This window comes from Taudactylus pleione, unplaced genomic scaffold (assembly GCF_031769625.1).
Source record: "Taudactylus pleione unplaced genomic scaffold, aTauple2 ptg000967l, whole genome shotgun sequence".
NCBI lineage: Eukaryota > Metazoa > Chordata > Amphibia > Anura > Myobatrachidae > Taudactylus > Taudactylus pleione.
This window is the reverse complement of record NW_028285368.1, coordinates 5,704,044-5,720,000: the sequence shown is the minus strand read 5'-3', so window position 1 is coordinate 5,720,000 and position 15,957 is coordinate 5,704,044. Positions and strand designations below refer to the sequence as shown.

At 37.4% G+C, this 15,957-nt stretch overlaps 3 non-coding genes and 56 pseudogenes across 3 annotated transcripts; all 59 read right to left on the bottom strand.

The window, feature by feature from the left end:
* Positions 1 to 109: 109 nt before the first annotated feature.
* LOC148456074 (5S ribosomal RNA) lies at positions 110 to 228 on the bottom strand (annotated as a pseudogene).
* A 116-nt stretch (positions 229 to 344) lies between these two features.
* LOC148456073 (5S ribosomal RNA) lies at positions 345 to 463 on the bottom strand (annotated as a pseudogene).
* Positions 464 to 579: 116 nt separating this feature from the next.
* On the bottom strand, positions 580 to 698 carry LOC148456072 (5S ribosomal RNA; annotated as a pseudogene).
* A 116-nt stretch (positions 699 to 814) lies between these two features.
* Positions 815 to 933, bottom strand: LOC148456071 (5S ribosomal RNA; annotated as a pseudogene).
* Positions 934 to 1,049: 116 nt separating this feature from the next.
* On the bottom strand, positions 1,050 to 1,168 carry LOC148456070 (5S ribosomal RNA; annotated as a pseudogene).
* Positions 1,169 to 1,283: 115 nt separating this feature from the next.
* On the bottom strand, positions 1,284 to 1,402 carry LOC148456069 (5S ribosomal RNA). The gene has a single exon (XR_015873851.1). It is a non-coding gene; the product is annotated as a 5S ribosomal RNA (ribosomal RNA).
* A 115-nt stretch (positions 1,403 to 1,517) lies between these two features.
* On the bottom strand, positions 1,518 to 1,636 carry LOC148456068 (5S ribosomal RNA; annotated as a pseudogene).
* A 116-nt stretch (positions 1,637 to 1,752) lies between these two features.
* Positions 1,753 to 1,871, bottom strand: LOC148456067 (5S ribosomal RNA; annotated as a pseudogene).
* A 116-nt stretch (positions 1,872 to 1,987) lies between these two features.
* On the bottom strand, positions 1,988 to 2,106 carry LOC148456066 (5S ribosomal RNA). The gene has a single exon (XR_015874186.1). It is a non-coding gene; the product is annotated as a 5S ribosomal RNA (ribosomal RNA).
* A 115-nt stretch (positions 2,107 to 2,221) lies between these two features.
* Positions 2,222 to 2,340, bottom strand: LOC148456065 (5S ribosomal RNA; annotated as a pseudogene).
* Positions 2,341 to 2,690: 350 nt separating this feature from the next.
* On the bottom strand, positions 2,691 to 2,809 carry LOC148456064 (5S ribosomal RNA; annotated as a pseudogene).
* Positions 2,810 to 2,925: 116 nt separating this feature from the next.
* Positions 2,926 to 3,044, bottom strand: LOC148456063 (5S ribosomal RNA; annotated as a pseudogene).
* A 351-nt stretch (positions 3,045 to 3,395) lies between these two features.
* LOC148456062 (5S ribosomal RNA) lies at positions 3,396 to 3,514 on the bottom strand (annotated as a pseudogene).
* Positions 3,515 to 3,864: 350 nt separating this feature from the next.
* LOC148456061 (5S ribosomal RNA) lies at positions 3,865 to 3,983 on the bottom strand (annotated as a pseudogene).
* A 116-nt stretch (positions 3,984 to 4,099) lies between these two features.
* LOC148456060 (5S ribosomal RNA) lies at positions 4,100 to 4,218 on the bottom strand (annotated as a pseudogene).
* A 116-nt stretch (positions 4,219 to 4,334) lies between these two features.
* On the bottom strand, positions 4,335 to 4,453 carry LOC148456059 (5S ribosomal RNA; annotated as a pseudogene).
* A 116-nt stretch (positions 4,454 to 4,569) lies between these two features.
* Positions 4,570 to 4,688, bottom strand: LOC148456058 (5S ribosomal RNA; annotated as a pseudogene).
* A 115-nt stretch (positions 4,689 to 4,803) lies between these two features.
* On the bottom strand, positions 4,804 to 4,922 carry LOC148456057 (5S ribosomal RNA; annotated as a pseudogene).
* Positions 4,923 to 5,037: 115 nt separating this feature from the next.
* LOC148456056 (5S ribosomal RNA) lies at positions 5,038 to 5,156 on the bottom strand (annotated as a pseudogene).
* A 116-nt stretch (positions 5,157 to 5,272) lies between these two features.
* LOC148456055 (5S ribosomal RNA) lies at positions 5,273 to 5,391 on the bottom strand (annotated as a pseudogene).
* Positions 5,392 to 5,742: 351 nt separating this feature from the next.
* Positions 5,743 to 5,861, bottom strand: LOC148456054 (5S ribosomal RNA; annotated as a pseudogene).
* A 116-nt stretch (positions 5,862 to 5,977) lies between these two features.
* On the bottom strand, positions 5,978 to 6,096 carry LOC148456053 (5S ribosomal RNA; annotated as a pseudogene).
* A 116-nt stretch (positions 6,097 to 6,212) lies between these two features.
* On the bottom strand, positions 6,213 to 6,331 carry LOC148456052 (5S ribosomal RNA; annotated as a pseudogene).
* Positions 6,332 to 6,447: 116 nt separating this feature from the next.
* On the bottom strand, positions 6,448 to 6,566 carry LOC148456051 (5S ribosomal RNA; annotated as a pseudogene).
* Positions 6,567 to 6,917: 351 nt separating this feature from the next.
* LOC148456050 (5S ribosomal RNA) lies at positions 6,918 to 7,036 on the bottom strand (annotated as a pseudogene).
* A 116-nt stretch (positions 7,037 to 7,152) lies between these two features.
* On the bottom strand, positions 7,153 to 7,271 carry LOC148456049 (5S ribosomal RNA; annotated as a pseudogene).
* Positions 7,272 to 7,387: 116 nt separating this feature from the next.
* Positions 7,388 to 7,506, bottom strand: LOC148456048 (5S ribosomal RNA; annotated as a pseudogene).
* Positions 7,507 to 7,622: 116 nt separating this feature from the next.
* LOC148456047 (5S ribosomal RNA) lies at positions 7,623 to 7,741 on the bottom strand (annotated as a pseudogene).
* A 115-nt stretch (positions 7,742 to 7,856) lies between these two features.
* LOC148456046 (5S ribosomal RNA) lies at positions 7,857 to 7,975 on the bottom strand (annotated as a pseudogene).
* A 116-nt stretch (positions 7,976 to 8,091) lies between these two features.
* LOC148456045 (5S ribosomal RNA) lies at positions 8,092 to 8,210 on the bottom strand (annotated as a pseudogene).
* A 116-nt stretch (positions 8,211 to 8,326) lies between these two features.
* Positions 8,327 to 8,445, bottom strand: LOC148456044 (5S ribosomal RNA; annotated as a pseudogene).
* A 116-nt stretch (positions 8,446 to 8,561) lies between these two features.
* Positions 8,562 to 8,680, bottom strand: LOC148456043 (5S ribosomal RNA; annotated as a pseudogene).
* Positions 8,681 to 8,796: 116 nt separating this feature from the next.
* Positions 8,797 to 8,915, bottom strand: LOC148456042 (5S ribosomal RNA; annotated as a pseudogene).
* Positions 8,916 to 9,031: 116 nt separating this feature from the next.
* Positions 9,032 to 9,150, bottom strand: LOC148456041 (5S ribosomal RNA; annotated as a pseudogene).
* Positions 9,151 to 9,501: 351 nt separating this feature from the next.
* LOC148456040 (5S ribosomal RNA) lies at positions 9,502 to 9,620 on the bottom strand (annotated as a pseudogene).
* Positions 9,621 to 9,736: 116 nt separating this feature from the next.
* Positions 9,737 to 9,855, bottom strand: LOC148456039 (5S ribosomal RNA; annotated as a pseudogene).
* A 116-nt stretch (positions 9,856 to 9,971) lies between these two features.
* Positions 9,972 to 10,090, bottom strand: LOC148456038 (5S ribosomal RNA; annotated as a pseudogene).
* A 116-nt stretch (positions 10,091 to 10,206) lies between these two features.
* On the bottom strand, positions 10,207 to 10,325 carry LOC148456037 (5S ribosomal RNA; annotated as a pseudogene).
* Positions 10,326 to 10,440: 115 nt separating this feature from the next.
* On the bottom strand, positions 10,441 to 10,559 carry LOC148456036 (5S ribosomal RNA; annotated as a pseudogene).
* A 116-nt stretch (positions 10,560 to 10,675) lies between these two features.
* On the bottom strand, positions 10,676 to 10,794 carry LOC148456035 (5S ribosomal RNA; annotated as a pseudogene).
* Positions 10,795 to 10,910: 116 nt separating this feature from the next.
* LOC148456034 (5S ribosomal RNA) lies at positions 10,911 to 11,029 on the bottom strand (annotated as a pseudogene).
* Positions 11,030 to 11,145: 116 nt separating this feature from the next.
* On the bottom strand, positions 11,146 to 11,264 carry LOC148456033 (5S ribosomal RNA; annotated as a pseudogene).
* Positions 11,265 to 11,380: 116 nt separating this feature from the next.
* On the bottom strand, positions 11,381 to 11,499 carry LOC148456032 (5S ribosomal RNA; annotated as a pseudogene).
* A 115-nt stretch (positions 11,500 to 11,614) lies between these two features.
* LOC148456031 (5S ribosomal RNA) lies at positions 11,615 to 11,733 on the bottom strand (annotated as a pseudogene).
* A 116-nt stretch (positions 11,734 to 11,849) lies between these two features.
* LOC148456030 (5S ribosomal RNA) lies at positions 11,850 to 11,968 on the bottom strand (annotated as a pseudogene).
* Positions 11,969 to 12,084: 116 nt separating this feature from the next.
* LOC148456029 (5S ribosomal RNA) lies at positions 12,085 to 12,203 on the bottom strand (annotated as a pseudogene).
* Positions 12,204 to 12,319: 116 nt separating this feature from the next.
* On the bottom strand, positions 12,320 to 12,438 carry LOC148456028 (5S ribosomal RNA; annotated as a pseudogene).
* A 116-nt stretch (positions 12,439 to 12,554) lies between these two features.
* Positions 12,555 to 12,673, bottom strand: LOC148456027 (5S ribosomal RNA; annotated as a pseudogene).
* Positions 12,674 to 12,789: 116 nt separating this feature from the next.
* On the bottom strand, positions 12,790 to 12,908 carry LOC148456026 (5S ribosomal RNA; annotated as a pseudogene).
* Positions 12,909 to 13,024: 116 nt separating this feature from the next.
* Positions 13,025 to 13,143, bottom strand: LOC148456025 (5S ribosomal RNA; annotated as a pseudogene).
* Positions 13,144 to 13,952: 809 nt separating this feature from the next.
* Positions 13,953 to 14,071, bottom strand: LOC148456024 (5S ribosomal RNA; annotated as a pseudogene).
* Positions 14,072 to 14,187: 116 nt separating this feature from the next.
* On the bottom strand, positions 14,188 to 14,306 carry LOC148456023 (5S ribosomal RNA; annotated as a pseudogene).
* Positions 14,307 to 14,422: 116 nt separating this feature from the next.
* On the bottom strand, positions 14,423 to 14,541 carry LOC148456022 (5S ribosomal RNA; annotated as a pseudogene).
* A 116-nt stretch (positions 14,542 to 14,657) lies between these two features.
* LOC148456021 (5S ribosomal RNA) lies at positions 14,658 to 14,776 on the bottom strand (annotated as a pseudogene).
* Positions 14,777 to 14,892: 116 nt separating this feature from the next.
* Positions 14,893 to 15,011, bottom strand: LOC148456020 (5S ribosomal RNA). Its single transcript, XR_015874567.1, has one exon. It is a non-coding gene; the product is annotated as a 5S ribosomal RNA (ribosomal RNA).
* Positions 15,012 to 15,127: 116 nt separating this feature from the next.
* On the bottom strand, positions 15,128 to 15,246 carry LOC148456019 (5S ribosomal RNA; annotated as a pseudogene).
* A 116-nt stretch (positions 15,247 to 15,362) lies between these two features.
* Positions 15,363 to 15,481, bottom strand: LOC148456018 (5S ribosomal RNA; annotated as a pseudogene).
* Positions 15,482 to 15,597: 116 nt separating this feature from the next.
* On the bottom strand, positions 15,598 to 15,716 carry LOC148456017 (5S ribosomal RNA; annotated as a pseudogene).
* A 116-nt stretch (positions 15,717 to 15,832) lies between these two features.
* Positions 15,833 to 15,951, bottom strand: LOC148456016 (5S ribosomal RNA; annotated as a pseudogene).
* Between the last annotated feature and the right edge of the window lie 6 nt (positions 15,952 to 15,957).

Genomic DNA, 15,957 nt, shown 5'->3' with positions numbered 1-15,957 from the left:
AATATTAACTTTAGACCTCTTTTACTTCTTAACTCAAGTAAATTCATTGATAAGTTGAAAAAATTAAATGTAAAATGTAATAGAAAAGAATGTTATGGCAGTATAAAAGTACCTACAGCACCTGGTATTCCCATGTGGTCTCCCATCCAAGTACTAACCATGCCCAACACTGCATAGCTTCCAAGATCAGATGACATTGGCCATGTCCAGTGTGGTTTGGCTGTAGTTTCTCCAAAATCTTAACTTTAGACCTCTTTTACTTCTTAACTCAAGTAAATTCATTGATAAGTTGAAAAAATGTAATGTAAAATGTAATAGAAAAGAATGTTATTGCTATATAAAATTACCTACAGCACCTGGTATTCCCAGGTGGTCTCCCGTCCCACTACTAACCAGGCCCAACACTGCAAAGCTTCCAAAATCAGGCGAGATTGGGCATGTCCAGTGTGGTTTGGCTGTAGGAGCTCAAAAACATTAACTTTAGACCTCCATTACTTCTTAACTCAAGTAAATTCATTGATAAGTTGAAAAAATTTAATTTAAAATGTAATAGAAAAGAAGGTTATGGCTGTATAAAATTACCGACAGCACCTGGTATTTCCAGGTGGTCTCCCATCAAAGTACAAACCAGGCCCGACACTGCATAGCTTCCAAGACCAGACGAGATTGGGCATGTCCAGTGTGGTTTGGCTGTAGGTGCTCAAAAACATTAACTTTAGACCTCTATTACTTCTTAACCCAAGTAAATTCATTGATAAGTTGAAAAAATTAAACGTAAAATGTAATAGAAAAGAATGTTATGGCTTTATAAAATTACCTACAGCACCTGGTATTCCCAGGTGGTCTTCCATCCAAGTACTAACCTGGCCCAACTCTGCATAGCTTCCAAGATCAGACGAGCTTGGGCATGTCCAGTGTGGTTTGGCTGTAGGTGCTCAAAAACATTAACTTTAGAACTCTTTTACTTCTTAACTCAAGTAAATTCATTGATAAGTTGAAAAAATGTAATGTAAAATGTAATAGAAAAGAAGGTTATGGCTGTATAAAATTACCTACAGCACCTGGTATTCCCAGGTGGTCTCCCATCCAAGTACTAACCAGGCCCAACACTGCATAGTTTCCAAGATCAGACGAGATTGGGCAAGTCCAGTGTGGATTGGCTGTAGGTGCTCAAAAACATTAACTTTAGACCTCTTTTACTTCTTAACTCAAGTAAATTCATTGATAAGTTGAAAAAATTAAATGTAAAATGTAATAGAAAAGAATGTTATCGCAGTATAAAATACCTACAGCACCTGGTATTCCCAGGTGGTCTCCCATCCAAGTACTAACCAGGCCCAACACTGCGTAACTTCCAAGATCAGACGAGATTGGGCATGTCCAGTGTGGTTTGGCTGTAGGTGCGCAAAAATATTAACTTTAGACCTCTTTTACTTCTTAACTCATGTAAATTCAATGATAAGTTGAAAAATGAAATGTAAAATGTAATAGAAAAGAATGTTATGGCAGTATAAAATTACCTACAGCTCCTGGTATTCCCAGGTGGTCTCCCATCCAAGTACTAACCAGGCCCAACACTGCATGGCTTCCAAGATCAGATGAAATTGGGTATGTCCGGTGTGGTTTGGCTGTAGGTGCTCAAATACATTAACTTTAGACCTCTACTACTTCTTAACTCAAGTAAATTCATTGATAAGTTGAAAAAATTAAATGTAAAATGTAATAGAAAAGAATGTTATGGCAGTATAAAATTACCTACAGCACCTGGTATTCCCAGGTGGTCTCCCATCCAAGTACTAACCAGGCCCAACACTGCATAGCTTCCAAGATCAGACTAGATTGGGCATGTCCAGTGTGGTTTGGCTGTAGGTGCTCAAAAACATTAACTTTAGACATCTTTTACTTCTTAACTCAAGGAAATTCATTGATAAGTTGAAAAAATGTAATGTAAAATGTAATAGAAAAGAATGTTTTGGCTGTATAAAATTACCTACAGCACCTGGTATTCCCAGGTGGTCTCCCATCCAAGTACTAACCAGGCCCAACAATGCTTAGCTTCCAAGATCAGACGAGATTGGGCATGTCCAGTGTGGTTTGGCTGTAGGTGCTCAAAATACTTAACTTTAGACCTCTATTACTTCTTAACTCAAGTAAATTCAATGATAAGTTGAAAAATGAAATGTAAAATGTAATAGAAAAGAATGTTATGGCAGTATAAAATTACCTACAGCTCCCGGTATTCCCAGGTGGTCTCCCATCCAAGTTCTAACCAGGCCCAACACTGCATAGCTTCCAAGATCAGATGAGATTGGGCATGTCCAGTGTGGTTTGGCAGTAGGTGCTCAAAAATATTAACTTTAGACCTCTTTTACATCTTAACTCAAGTAAATTCATTGATAAGTTGAAAAAATGAAATGTAAAATGTAATTGAAAAGAATGCTATGGCAGTATAAAATTACCTACAGCACCTGGTATTCCCAGGTGGACTCCCATCCACATAATAACCATGCCCAACACTGCACAGCTTCCAAGATCAGACGACATTGGCCATGTCCAGTGTGGTTTGGCTGTAGGTGCGCAAAAACATTAACTTTAGACCTCTTTTACTTCTTAACTCATGTAAATTCAATGATAAGTTGAAAAATGAAATGTAAAATGTAATAGAAAAGAATGTTATGGCAGTATAAAATTACCTACAGCTCCTGGTATTCCCAGATGGTCTCCCATCCAAGTACTAACCAGGCCCAACACTGCATAGCTTCCAAGATCAGACTAGATTGGGCATGTCCAGTGTGGTTTGGCTGTAGGTGCTCAAAAAAATTAACTTTAGGCCTCTTTTACTTCTTAACTCAAATAAATTCATTGATAAGTTGAAAAAATTAAATGTAAAATGTATTAGAAAAGAATGTTTTGGCTGTATAAAATTACCTACAGCACCTGGTATTTCCAGGTGGACTCCCATCCAAGTACAAACCAGGCCCAACACTGCATAGCTTCCAAGACCAGACGAGATTGGGCATGTCCAGTGTGGTTTGGCTGTAGATGCTTAAAAGCATTAAATTTAGACCTCTATTACTTCTTAACTCAAGTAAATTCATTGATAAGTTGAAAAATTTAAATGTAAAATGTAATAGAAAAGAATGTTATGGCAGTATAAAAGTACCTACAGCACCTGGTATTCCCAGGTGGTCTCCCATCCAAGTACTAAAAATGCCCAACACTGCATAGCTTCCAAGATCAGATGACATTGGCCATGTCCAGTATGGTTTGGCTGCAGGTGCTCAAAAATATTAACTTTAGACCTCTTTTACTTCTTAACTCAAGTAAATTCATTGATAAGTTGAAAAAATTAAATGTAAAATGTAATAGAAAAGAATGTTATGGCAGTATAAAATTACCTACAGCACCTGGTATTCCCAGGTGGTTTCCCATCCAAGTACTAACCAGGCCCAACACTGCATAGCTTCCAATATCAGACGACATTGGCCATGTCCAGTGTGGTTTGGCTGTAGTTTCTCAAAAATCTTAACTTTAGACCTCTTTTACTTCTTAACTCAAGTAAATTCATTGATAAGTTGAAAAAATTAAATGTAAAATGTAATAGAAAAGAATGTTTTGGCTGTATAAAATTACCTACAGCACATGGTATTTCCAGGTGCTCTCCCATCCAAGTAGAAACCAGGCCCAACACTGCATAGCTTCCAAGACCAGACGAGATTGTTCATGTCCAGTGTGGTTTGGCTGTAGATGCTCAAAAGCATTAAATTTAGACCTCTTTTACTTCTTAACTCAATAAATTCATTGATAAGTTGAAAAAATGTAATGTAAAATGTAATAGAAAAGAATGTTATGGCTATATAAAATTACCTACAGCACCTTGTATTCCCAGGTGGTCTCCCGTCCCAGTACTAACCAGGCCCAACACTGCATAGCTTCCAAGATCAGACGAGATTGGGCATGTCCAGTGTGGTTTGGCTGTAGGAGCTCAAAAACATTAACTTTAGACCTCTATTACTTCTTAACTCAAGTAAATTCATTGATAAGTTGAAAAAATTAAATGTAAAATGTAATAGAAAAGAATGTTATGGCAGTATAAAATTACCTACAGCACCTGGTATTCCCAGGTGGTTTCCCATCCAAGTACTAACCAGGCCCAACACTGCATAGCTTCCAAGATCAGACGAGATTGGGAATGTCCAGTGTGGTTTGGATGTAGGTGACCAAAACCATTAACTTTAGACCTCTTTTACTTCTTAACTCAAGTAAATTCATTGATAAGTTGAAAAAATTAAATGTAAAATGTAATAGAAAAGAATGTTTTGGCTGTATAAAATTACCTACAGCACCTGGTATTTCCAGGTGGTCTCCCATCCAAGTACAAACCAGGCCCAACACTGCATAGCTTCCAAGACCAGACAAGATTGGGCATGTCCAGTGTGGCTTGGCTGTAGGTGTCCAAAAACATTAACTTTGGACCTCTTTTACTTCTTAACTCAAGTAAATTCATTGATTAGTTGAAAAAATTAAATGTAAAATGTAATAGAAAAGAATGTTATGGCAGTATAAAATTACCTACAGCACCTGGTATTCCCAGGTGGTCTCCCATCCAAGTACTAACCAGGACCAACACTGCATAACTTCCAAGATCAGACAAGATTGGGCATGTCCAGTGTGGTTTGGCTGTAGGTGCGCAAAAACATTAACTTTAGACCTCTTTTACTTCTTAACTCATGTAAATTCAATGATAAGTTGAAAAATGAAATGTAAAATGTAATAGAAAAGAATGTTATGGCAGTATAAAATTACCTACAGCTCCTGGTATTCCCAGGTGGTCTCCCATCCAAATACTAACCAGGCCCAACACTGCATAACTTCCAAGATCAGACGAGATTGGGCATGTCCAGTGTGGTTTGGCTGTAGGTGCGCAAAAACGTTAACTTTAGACCTCTTTTACTTCTTAACTCATGTAAATTCAATGATAAGTTGAAAAATGAAATGTAAAATGTAATAGAAAAGAATGTTATGGCAGTATAAAATTACCTACAGCTCCTGGTATTCCCAGGTGGTCTCCCATCCAAGTACTAACCAGGCCCAACACTGCATAGCTTCCAAGATCAGACAAGATTGGGCATGTCCACTGTGGTTTGGCTGTAGGTGCTCAAAAACATTAACTTTAGACCTCTTTTACTTCTTAACTCAAGTAAATTCATTGATAAGTTGAAAAAATTAAATGTAAAATGTAATAGAAAAGAAAGTTATGGCAGTATAAAATTACCTACAGCACCTGATATTCCCAGGTGGTCTCCCATCCAAGTACTAACCAGGCCCAACACTGCATAGCTTCCAAGATCAAACTAGATTGGGCATGTCCAGTGTGGTTTGGCTGTAGGTACTCAAAAAAATTAACTTTAGGCCTCTTTTACTTCTTAACGCAAGTAAATTCATTGATAAGTTGAAAAAATTAAATGTAAAATGTAATAGAAAAGAATGTTTTGGCTGTATAAAATTACCTACAGCACATGGTATTTCCAGGTGCTCTCCCATCCAAGTAGAAACCAGGCCCAACACTGCATAGCTTCCAAGACCAGACGAGATTGTTCATGTCCAGTGTGGTTTGGCTGTAGATGCTCAAAAGCATTAAATTTAGACCTCTTTTACTTCTTAACTCAAGTAAATTCATTGATAAGTTGAAAAAATGTAATGTAAAATGTAATAGAAAAGAATGTTATGGCTATATAAAATTACCTACAGCACCTGGTATTCCCAGGTGGTCTCCCGTCCCAGTACTAACCAGGCCCAACACTGCATAGCTTCCAAGATCAGACGAGATTGGGCATGTCCAGTGTGGTTTGGCTGTAGGAGCTCAAAAACATTAACTTTAGACCTCTATTACTTCTTAACTCAAGTAAATTCATTGATAAGTTGAAAAAATTAAATGTAAAATGTAATAGAAAAGAATGTTATGGCAGTATAAAATTACCTACAGCACCTGGTATTCCCAGGTGGTTTCCCATCCAAGTACTAACCAGGCCCAACACTGCATAGCTTCCAAGATCAGACGAGATTGGGAATGTCCAGTGTGGTTTGGATGTAGGTGACCAAAACCATTAACTTTAGACCTCTATTACTTCTTAACTCAAGTAAATTCATTGATAAGTTGAAAAAATTAAATGTAAAATGTAATAGAAAAGAATGTTTTGGCTGTATAAAATTACCTACAGCACCTGGTATTTCCAGGTGGTCTCCCATCCAAGTACAAACCAGGCCCAACACTGCATAGCTTCCAAGACCAGACAAGATTGGGCATGTCCAGTGTGGTTTGGCTGTAGGTGCTCAAAAACATTAACTTTAGACCTCTATTACTTCTTAACTCAAGTAAATTCATTGATAAGTTGAAAAAATGTAATGTAAAATGTAATAGAAAAGAATGTTTTGGCAGTATAAAATTACCTACAGCACCTGGTATTCCCAGGTGGTCTCCCATCCAAGTACTAACCAGGCCCAACAATGCTTAGCTTCCAATATCAGACGAGATTGGGCATGTCCAGTATGGTTTGGCTGTAGGTGCTCAAAATACTTAACTTTAGACATCTTTTACTTCTTAACTCAAGTAAATTCATTGATAAGTTGAAAAAATTAAATGTAAAATGTAATAGAAAAGAATGTTATGGCAGTATAAAAGTACATACAGCACCTGGTATTCCCAGGATGTCTCCCATCCACGTACTAACCATGCCCAACACTGCATAGCTTCCAAGATAAGATGACATTGGCCATGTCCTGTATGGTTTGTCTGTAGGTGCTCAAAAATATTAACTTTAGACCTCTTTTACTTATTAACTCAAGTAAATTCATTGACAAGTTGAAAAAATTTAATGTAAAATGTAATAGAAAAGAATGTTATGGCAGTATAAAATTCCCTACAGCTCCTGGTATTCCGAGGTGGTCTCCCATCCAAGTACTAACCAGGCCCAACACTGCATAGCTTCCAAGATCAGACGAGATTGGGCATGTCCAGAGTGGTTTGGCAGTAGGTGCACAAAAGCATTAAATTTAGACCTCTATTACTTCTTTACTCAAGTAAATTCATTGATAAGATGAAAAAATTAAATGTAAAATGTAATAGAAAAGAATGTTATGGCAGTATAAAAGTACCTACAGCACCTGGTATTCCCTGGTGGTCTCCCATCCAAGTACTAACCATGCCCAACACTGCATAGCTTCCAAGATCAGATGACATTGGCCATGTCCAGTATGGTTTGGCTGCAGGTGCTCAAATATATTAACTTTAGACCTCTTTTACTTCTTAACTCAAGTAAATTCATTGATAAGTTGAAAAAATTAAATGTAAAATGTAATAGAAAAGAATGTTATGGCAGTATAAAATTACCTACAGCACCTGGTATTCCCAGGTGGTTTCCCATCCAAGTACTAACCAGGCCCAACACTGCATAGCTTCCAAGATCAGATGACATTGGCCATGTCCAGTGTAGTTTGGCTGTAGGTGCTCAAAAACATTAAATTTAGACCTCTTTTACTTCTTAACTCAAGTAAATTCATTGATAAGTTGAAAAAATTAAATGTAAAATGTAATAGAAAAGAATGTTATGGCAGTATAAAATTACCTACTGCACCTGGTTTTCCCAGGTGGTCTCCCATGCAAGTACTGACCAGGCCCAACACTGCATAGCTACCAAGATCAGATGAGATTGGGCATGTCCTGTGTGGTTTGGCTGTAGGTGCTCAAAACTTTAACTTAACACCTCTATTACTTCTTAACTCAAGTAAATTCATTGATAAGTTGAAAAAATTAAATGTAAAATGTAATAGAAAAGAATGTTATGGCAGTATAAAATTACCTACAGCACCTGGTATTCCCAGGTGGTCTCCCATCCAAGTACTAACCAGGCCTTACACTGCATAGCTTCCAAGATCAGATGACATTGGCCATGTCCAGTATGGTTTGGCTGCAGGTGCTCAAAAATATTAACTTTAGACCTCTTTTACTTCTTAACTCAAGTAAATTCATTGATAAGTTGAAAAAATTAAATGTAAAATGTAATAGAAAAGAATGTTATGGCAGTATAAAATTACCTACAGCACCTGGTATTCCCAGGTGGTTTCCCATCCAAGTACTAACCAGGCCCAACTCTGCATAGCTTCAAAGATCAGATGAGATTGGGCATGTCCAGTGTGGTTTGGCTGTAGGTGCCCAAAAACATTAACTTTAGACCTCTTTTACCTCTTAACTCAAGTAAATTCATTGATAAGTTGAAAAAATTAAATGTAAAATGTAATAGAAAAGAATGTTTTGGCTGTATAAAATTACCTACAGCACCTGGTATTTCCAGGTGGTCTCCCATCCAAGTACAAACCAGGCCTGACACTGCATAGCTTCCAAGACCAGACAAGATTGGGCATGTCCAGTGTGGTTTGGCTGTAGGAGCTCAAAAACATTAACTTTAGACCTCTATTACTTCTTAACTCAAGTAAATTCATTGATAAGTTGAAAAAATTAAATGTAAAATGTAATAGAAAAGAATGTTATGGCAGTATAAAATTACCTACAGCACCTGGTATTCCCAGGTGGTTTCCCATCCAAGTACTAACCAGGCCCAACACTGCATAGCTTCCAAGATCAGACGAGATTGGGCATGTCCAGTGTGGTTTGGATGTAGGTGACCAAAACCATTAACTTTAGACCTCTTTTACTTCTTAACTCAAGTAAATTCATTGATAAGTTGAAAAAATTAAATGTAAAATGTAATAGAAAAGAATGTTTTGGCTGTATAAAATTACCTACAGCACCTGGTATTTCCAGGTGGTCTCCCATCCAAGTACAAACCAGGCCCAACACTGCATAGCTTCCAAGACCAGACAAGATTGGGCATGTCCAGTGTGGTTTGGCTGTAGTTGCTCAAAAACATTAACTTTAGACCTCTATTACTTCTTAACTCAAGTAAATTCATTGATAAGTTGAAAAAATGTAATGTAAAATGTAATAGAAAAGAATGTTTTGGCTGTATAAAATTACCTACAGCACCTGGTATTCCCAGGGGGTCTCCCATCCAAGTACTAACCAGGCCCAACAATGCTTAGCTTCCAATATCAGACGAGATTGGGCATGTCCAGTATGGTTTGGCTGTAGGTGCTCAAAATACTTAACTTTAGACATCTTTTACTTCTTAACTCAAGTAAATTCATTGATAAGTTGAAAAAATTAAATGTAAAATGTAATAGAAAAGAATGTTATGGCAGTATAAAAGTACATACAGCACCTGGTATTCCCAGGATGTCTCCCATCCACGTACTAACCATGCCCAACACTGCATAGCTTCCAAGATAAGATGACATTGGCCATGTCCTGTATGGTTTGTCTGTAGGTGCTCAAAAATATTAACTTTAGACCTCTTTTACTTATTAACTCAAGTAAATTCATTGACAAGTTGAAAAAATTAAATGTAAAATGTAATAGAAAAGAATGTTATGGCAGTATAAAATTACCTACAGCTCCTGGTATTCCGAGGTGGTCTCCCATCCAAGTACTAACCAGGCCCAACACTGCATAGCTTCCAAGATCAGACGAGATTGGGCATGTCCAGAGTGGTTTGGCAGTAGGTGCACAAAAGCATTAAATTTAGACCTCTATTACTTCTTTACTCAAGTAAATTCATTGATAAGTTGAAAAAATTAAATGTAAAATGTAATAGAAAAGAATGTTATGGCAGTATAAAAGTACCTACAGCACCTGGTATTCCCTGGTGGTCTCCCATCCAAGTACTAACCATGCCCAACACTGCATAGCTTCCAAGATCAGATGACATTGGCCATGTCCAGTATGGTTTGGCTGCAGGTGCTCAAATATATTAACTTTAGACCTCTTTTACTTCTTAACTCAAGTAAATTCATTGATAAGTTGAAAAAATTAAATGTAAAATGTAATAGAAAAGAATGTTATGGCAGTATAAAATTACCGACAGCACCTGGTATTCCCAGGTGGTTTCCCATCCAAGTACTAACCAGGCCCAACACTGCATAGCTTCCAAGATCAGATGACATTGGCCATGTCCAGCGTAGTTTGGCTGTAGGTGCTCAAAAACATTAAATTTAGACCTCTTTTACTTCTTAACTCAAGTAAATTCATTGATAAGTTGAAAAAATTAAATGTAAAATGTAATAGAAAAGAATGTTATGGCAGTATAAAATTACCTACTGCACCTGGTTTTCCCAGGTGGTCTCCCATGCAAGTACTGACCAGGCCCAACACTGCATAGCTACCAAGATCAGACGAGATTGGGCATGTCCTGTGTGGTTTGGCTGTAGGTGCTCAAAACTTTAACTTAACACCTCTATTACTTCTTAACTCAAGTAAATTCATTGATAAGTTGAAAAAATTAAATGTAAAATGTAATAGAAAAGAATGTTATGGCAGTATAAAATTACCTACAGCACCTGGTATTCCCAGGTGGTCTCCCATCCAAGTACTAACCAGGCCTTACACTGCATAGCTTCCAAGATCAGATGACATTGGCCATGTCCAGTATGGTTTGGCTGCAGGTGCTCAAAAATATTAACTTTAGACCTCTTTTACTTCTTAACTCAAGTAAATTCATTGATAAGTTGAAAAAATTAAATGTAAAATGTAATAGAAAAGAATGTTATGGCAGTATAAAATTACCTACAGCACCTGGTATTCCCAGGTGGTTTCCCATCCAAGTACTAACCAGGCCCAACTCTGCATAGCTTCAAAGATCAGATGAGATTGGGCATGTCCAGTGTGGTTTGGCTGTAGGAGCCCAAAAACATTAACTTTAGACCTCTTTTACCTCTTAACTCAAGTAAATTCATTGATAAGTTGAAAAAATTAAATGTAAAATGTAATAGAAAAGAATGTTTTGGCTGTATAAAATTACCTACAGCACCTGGTATTTCCAGGTGGTCTCCCATCCAAGTACAAACCAGGCCTGACACTGCATAGCTTCCAAGACCAGACGAGATTGGGCATGTCCAGTGTGGTTTGGCTGTAGGTGCTCAAAAACATTAACTTTAGACCTCTATTACTTCTTAACCCAAGTAAATTCATTGATAAGTTGAAAAAATTAAATGTAAAATGTAATAGAAAAGAATGTTATGGCTTTATAAAATTACCTACAGCACCTGGTATTCCCAGGTGGTCTCCCATCCAAGTACTAACCTGGCCCAACACTGCATAGCTTCCAAGATCAGACGAAATTGGCCATGTCCAGTGTGGTTTGGCTGTAGGTGCTCAAAAACATTAACTTTAGAACTCTTTTACTTCTTAACTCAAGTAAATTCATTGATAAGTTGAAAAAATTGAATGTAAAATGTAATAGAAAAGAAGGTTATGGCTGTATAAAATTACCTACTGCACCTGGTTTTCCCAGGTGGTCTCCCATGCAAGTACTGACCAGGCCCAACACTGCATAGCTACCAAGATCAGACGAGATTGGGCATGTCCTGTGTGGTTTGGCTGTAGGTGCTCAAAACTTTAACTTAAGACCTCTATTACTTCTTAACTCAAGTAAATTCATTGATAAGTTGAAAAAATTAAATGTAAAATGTAATAGAAAAGAATGTTATGGCAGTATAAAATTACCTACAGCACCTGGTATTCCCAGGTGGTCTCCCATCCAAGTACTAACCAGGCCCTACACTGCATAGCTTCCAAGATCAGATGACATTGGCCATGTCCAGTATGGTTTGGCTGCAGGTGCTCAAAAATATTAACTTTAGACCTCTTTTACTTCTTAACTCAAGTAAATTCATTGATAAGTTGAAAAAATTAAATGTAAAATGTAATAGAAAAGAATGTTATGGCAGTATAAAATTACCTACAGCACCTGGTATTCCCAGGTAGTTTCCCATCCAAGTACTAACCAGGCCCAACACTGCATAGCTTCCAAGATCAGACGACATTGGCCATGTCCAGTGTGGTTTGGCTGTAGTTTCTCAAAAATCTTAACTTTAGACCTCTTTTACTTCTTAACTCAAGTAAATTCATTGATAAGTTGAAAAAATTTAATGTCAAATGTAATAGAAAAGAATGTTATTGCTATATAATATTACCTACAGCACCTGGTATTCCCAGGTGGTCTCCCGTCGCAGTACTAACCAGGCCCAACACTGCATAGCTTCCAAGATCAGGTGAGATTGGGCATGTCCAGTGTGGTTTGGCTGTAGGAGCTCAAAAACATTAACTTTAGACCTCTTTTACTTCTTAACTCAAGTAAATTCATTGATAAGTTGAAAAAATTAAATGTAAAATGTAATAGAAAAGAATATTATGGAAGTATAAAATTACCTACAGCACCTGGTATTCCCAGGTGGTTTCCCATCCAAGTACTAACCAGAACCAACTCTGCATAGCTTCAAAGATCAGACGAGATTGGGCATGTCCAGTGTGGTTTGGCTGTAGGTGCCCAAAAACATTAACTTTAGACCTCTTTTACCTCTTAACTCAAGTAAATTCATTGATAAGTTGAAAAAATTAAATGTAAAATGTAATAGAAAAGAATGTTTTGGCTGTATAAAATTACCTACAGCACCTGGTATTTCCAGGTGGCCTCCCATCCAAGTACAAACCAGGCCCGACACTGCATAGCTTCCAAGATCAGACTAGATTGGGCATGTCCAGTGTGGTTTGGCTGTAGGTGCTCAAAAGCATTAACTTTAGACATCTTTTACTTCTTAACTCAAGTAAATTCATTGATAAGTTGAAAAAATGTAATGTAAAATGTAATAGAAAAGAATGTTTTGGCTGTATAAAATTACCTACAGCACCTGGTATTTCCAGGTGGTCTCCCATCCAAGTACTAACCAAGCCCAACAATGCTTAGCTTCCAAGATCAGACGAGATTGGGCATGTCCAGTATGGTTTGGCTGTAGGTGCTCAAAATACTTAACTTTAGACCTCTTTTACTTATTAACTCAAGTAAATTCATTGACAAGTTGAAAAAATTAAATGTAAAATTTAATAGAAAAGAATGTTATGGCAGTATAAAATTACCTACAGCTCGTGGTATTCCGAGGTGGTCTCCCATCCAAGTACTAACCAGGCCCAACACTGCATAGCTTCCAAGATCAGACGAGATTGGGCATGTCCAGTGTGGTTTCGCAGTAGGTGCTCTAAAGCATTAAATTTAGACCTCTATTACTTCTTTACTCAAGTCAATTCATTGATAAGTTGAAAAAATTAAATGTAAAATGTAATAGAAAAGAATGTTATGGCAGTATAAAAGTTCTTACAGCACCTGGTATTCCCTGGTGGTCTCCCATCCAAGTACTAACCATGCCCAACACTGCATAGCTTCCAAGATCAGATGACATTGGCCATGTCCAGTATGGTTTGGCTGCAGGTGCTCAAAAATATTAACTGTAGACCTCTTTTACTTCTTAACTCAAGTAAATTCATTGATAAGTTGAAAAAATTAAATGTAAAATGTAATAGAAAAGAATGTTATGGCAGTATAAAATTACCTACAGCACCTGGTATTCCCAGGTGGTTTCCCATCCTACTAACCAGGCCCAACAATGCATAGCTTCCAAGATCAGACGACATTGGCCATGTCCAGTGTGGTTTGGCTGTAGGTGCTCAAAAACATTAACTTTAGACCTCTTTTACTTCTTAACTCAAGTAAATTCATTGATAAGTTGAAAAAATTAAATGTAAAATGTAATAGAAAAGAATGTTATAGCAGTATAAAATTACCTACTGCACCTGGTTTTCCCAGGTGGTCTCCCATGCAAGTACTGACCAGGCCCAACACTGCATAGCTTCCAAGATCAGATGACATTGGCCATGGTTTGGCTGCAGGTGCTCAAAAATATTAACTTTAGACCTCTTTTACTTCTTAACTCAAGTAAATTCATTGATAAGTTGAAAAAATTAAATGTAAAATGTAATAGAAAAGAATGTTATGGCAGTATAAAATTACCTACAGCACCTGGTATTCCCAGGTGGTTTCCCATCCAAGTACTAACCAGGCCCAACACTGCATAGCTTCCAAGATCAGACGACATTGGCCATGTCCAGTGTGGTTTGGCTGTAGTTTCTCAAAAATCTTAACTTTAGACCTCTTTTACTTCTTAACTCAAGTAAATTCATTGATAAGTTGAAAAAATGTAATGTCAAATGTAATAGAAAAGAATGTTATTGCTATATAATATTACCTACAGCACCTGGTATTCGCAGGTGGTCTCCCGTCGCAGTACTAACCAGGCCCAACACTGCATAGCTTCCAAGATCAAGCTAGATTGGGCATGTCCAGTGTGGTTTGGCTGTAGGAGCTCAAAAACATTAACTTTAGACCTCTATTACTTCTTAACTCAAGTAAATTCATTGATAAGTTGAAAAAATTAAATGTAAAATGTAATAGAAAAGAATATTATGGAAGTATAAAATTACCTACAGCATCTGGTATTCCCAGGTGGTTTCCCATCCAAGTACTAACCAGACCCAACTCTGCATAGCTTCAAAGATCAGACGAGATTGGGCATGTCCAGTGTGGTTTGGCTGTAGGTGCCCAAACACATTAACTTTAGACCTCTTTTACCTCTTAACTCAAGTAAATTCATTGATAAGTTGAAAAAATTAAATGTAAAATGTAATAGAAAAGAATGTTTTGGCTGTATAAAATTACCTACAGCACCTGGTATTTCCAGGTGGTCTCCCATCCAAGTACAAACCAGGCCCGACACTGCATAGCTTTCAAGACCAGACGAGATTGGGCATGTCCAGTGTGGTTTGGCTGTAGGTGCTCAAAAACATTAACTTTAGACCTCTATTACTTCTTAACCCAAGTAAATTCATTGATAAGTTGAAATAATTAAATGTAAAATGTAATAGAAAAGAATGTTATGGCTTTATAAAATTACCTACAGCACCTGGTATTCCCAGGTGGTCTCCCATCCAAGTACTAACCTGGCCCAACACTGCATAGCTTCCAAGATCAGACGAGATTGGGCATGTCCAGTGTGGTTTGGCTGTAGGTGCTCAAAAACATTAACTTTAGAACTCTTTTACTTCTTAACTCAAGTAAATTCATTGATAAGTTGAAAAAATTTAATGTAAAATGTAATAGAAAAGAAGGTTATGGCTGTATAAAATTACCTACAGCACCTGGTATTCCCAGGTGGTCTCCCATCCATGTACTAACCAGGCCCAACACTGCATAGCTTCCAAGATCAGACGAGATTGGGCATGTCCAGAGTGGTTTGGCAGTAGGTGCACAAAAGCATTAAATTTAGACCTCTATTACTTCTTTACTCAAGTAAATTCATTGATAAGTTGAAAAAATTAAATGTAAAATGTAATAGAAAAGAATGTTATGGCAGTATAAAAGTACCTACAGCACCTGGTATTCCCTGGTGGTCTCCCATCCAAGTACTAACCATGCCCAACACTGCATAGCTTCCAAGATCAGATGACATTGGCCATGTCCAGTATGGTTTGGCTGCAGGTGCTCAAAAATATTAACTTTAGACCTCTTTTACTTCTTAACTCAAGTAAATTCATTGATAAGTTGAAAAAATTAAATGTAAAATGTAATAGAAAAGAATGTTATGGCAGTATAAAATTACCTACAGCACCTGGTATTCCCAGGTGGTTTCCCATCCAAGTACTAACCAGGCCCAACACTGCATAGCTTCCAAGATCAGATGACATTGGCCATGTCCAGTGTAGTTTGGCTGTAGGTGCTCAAAAACATCAAATTTAGACCTCTTTTACTTCTTAACTCAAGTAAATTCATTGATAAGTTGAAAAAATTAAATGTAAAATGTAATAGAAAAGAATGTTATGGCAGTATAAAATTACCTACTGCACCTGGTTTTCCCAGGTGGTCTCCCATGCAAGTACTGACCAGGCCCAACACTGCATAGCTACCAAGATCAGACGAGATTGGGCATGTCCTGTGTGGTTTGGCTGTAGGTGCTCAA